The 2,198-nt window shown below is 38.0% G+C and overlaps 1 long non-coding RNA gene across 2 annotated transcripts; it reads right to left on the reverse strand.

Moving 5' to 3' along the window:
• Positions 1 to 393: 393 nt before the first annotated feature.
• LOC149191333 (uncharacterized) lies at positions 394 to 1,446 on the reverse strand. Of its 2 annotated transcripts, none has more exons than XR_016254817.1 (3): positions 1,290 to 1,446; positions 928 to 1,034; positions 394 to 816 (listed from the first exon to the last, which is right to left on the reverse strand). It is a non-coding gene; the product is annotated as an uncharacterized LOC149191333 (long non-coding RNA). The 2 variants fall into 2 exon arrangements; XR_016254816.1 differs by having other exon boundaries at positions 928 to 1,199.
• Between the last annotated feature and the right edge of the window lie 752 nt (positions 1,447 to 2,198).

A 2,198-nucleotide genomic window follows, 5' to 3' on the forward strand; every position in this document is an offset into this window, starting at 1 on the left:
AGGGAAAACATTTACAGAAGTTCTAATATTGTAAGCCTTACCATTTCCTTTTCATTTGTCAAGTTTAATTTCCACATTTTTTATTTCAATGAAACATTAAAGGCTGCAAACTTTGTGGTTATGATCCAACTGGTAGAATAAGGATGACTTTCTATGAAGCTCAAACCACTCACAGGACCCTTTAATACCACGGGGTCTACAAAACCACAAGACTGACATAATAGATTTCATGCTTCAAGAAAACAGAAATACTTCAAGCTTGACTTCCATTACATTTTTTTACACGCACTATATGGTCTACCCTGTCCTCTGAGATGGACAGAGGTTCTTTGTGAAGACACACCAAATACAACCGAGTGATTTATGGAACAATGATTAAATAATGATAAGCCAACAAAATATGTACTATTAAACATAAGATATGCTCACTCAAGGGAAAGATTACTAGCCGAGGATTTATACTCCAAACACCTAATTGGAAGTTGGTTTATGTGGCCTCAAACCAAATGCACTTGGACTCATATTTTTTCCTTGACTAACCAGGGGAATGCCCGAATGCTTTTCCCCTCTGTGAGGGCTATGTGTCTGTCTGATCTCACTTATACGGGGGCTATATATTTGTTTAGCTTCTGCAACTTGGGGACTTAATGCAGACTCGGATCCATGAATTGGTGTGCAATCACTCAAGCTAGTTATCCGTGGACTATATGTGTGTTTGACCTCACCGCGACTTCATGTAATCATCTCATCCAAAACTTCGCCATCATTTGCACCTGTTCCCATGCTTCCTAGTCCGAACCCCTGAATTCCAGCTTCCTGCAATCAATATATGTTACAGTTCAATTTATTATTGTTCATGTTGCAGGGCTTATGAAATAGAATTGAGTAATATTTTTAAAATTTGTTTGATATGTGTCTTGCACTCACTGTTATATTGCATGGCATTCCAGGGGCTTCTTCATACTCTGCTGCATCCAATTCTTGAAGATGTGCTCCTTTGAAAAACTTGGGAAGGATATACTGCCTCGCTGGGACTAACAAGTTACAACATGATTAGTAGTGGGAAGAGAACACCATCTATAGGCACCCATGTGATACCAAAACATGCCAACAAATAACATGTCTGGAAAATGGTGAAATTGGCAATTGTCTTGAAAGGCACCGTTTCAAGAAATGTAGCATGATACTCCTAAAGTTCTCTGTAACCATCAGTTCAACATTGATCAGCTTTGAAAACTATATTACAAGCATTAAATTCAATCACATTATAGTTTGAATAAAGTTCATACTTGTATCTACGGCTTGGAGCAGTGAAAAGAAACAATAGCCTTTCCCAAAATTGATTTCCTGGCAAACTCTCTATGGCCATGAAGGCAAAGTAACCCCAAAGCACAGAAGTTGGGATCTTTCTAATGATGGGCATTACTGCAAGGCAGCCAACCACCATCAGAGATTGAAACAAATTACTCAATTGTTGTTCTTTCACCTCAACAAGAAGCAGGTCATCCACGTCCTTGTCAACATTAAAAATTGATTCATCAACTGGGGCATCCATATTCCCAGTACTTGCGGCCAACTGAATTGTGGACTCTTTCAATTCCTTAAGTGCCTGCATAAATGGTTGGGACATGACAAGACAAATAAATAAAGGGAGAGGAAAATTAGATAAAATGAAACACCCAAACTCAAAAATAAGACCATTACCAAGGCAGGTGGAGGCTGATAAACCATTGGGGTCTGCATTTGCTCATAAGCTTCTTGCATGTTTCTGTATAATTGCCCTAAGGTTGAATTTTTCTGCATACTTTTCCAGATTGTTGTCACTAACTTGCTAAGCACCAACTGTAACAAAAGTACTTGTAAGTTACTCGTCTATAAAATGTCTGAATTGTGTCTTTTCCCTGAGAAGCTGCAATTGATAATTCCAATATATTAGTACCTGATGTTTGAGGGTAGTTAAGCCTTTCATGTGCATTGGAGATTCAGGAATAACACCATTTGAAGGAGGTATGCCAACAATACCACATAAAATAGTCTGTCACAATAAAAGGAAAATTTATGAATCCACTAGAGATTTTTTATGGAGGTGAAAACAAAGAATGAAGAGTTAGATCAAGATGTCTTCAGGAGAGCAAAAGCTCTTCTAGAATAGGGTAGCCAGTGATAGTTGAACCTAAACATGAACCCTGACAAAAATT

Source organism: Pinus tabuliformis, chromosome 2_2 (genome assembly GCF_031772625.1).
Source record: "Pinus tabuliformis cultivar Carrire ecotype Pingquan chromosome 2_2, CPIR1, whole genome shotgun sequence".
In the NCBI taxonomy this organism is placed as follows: Eukaryota; Viridiplantae; Streptophyta; class Pinopsida; order Pinales; family Pinaceae; genus Pinus; species Pinus tabuliformis.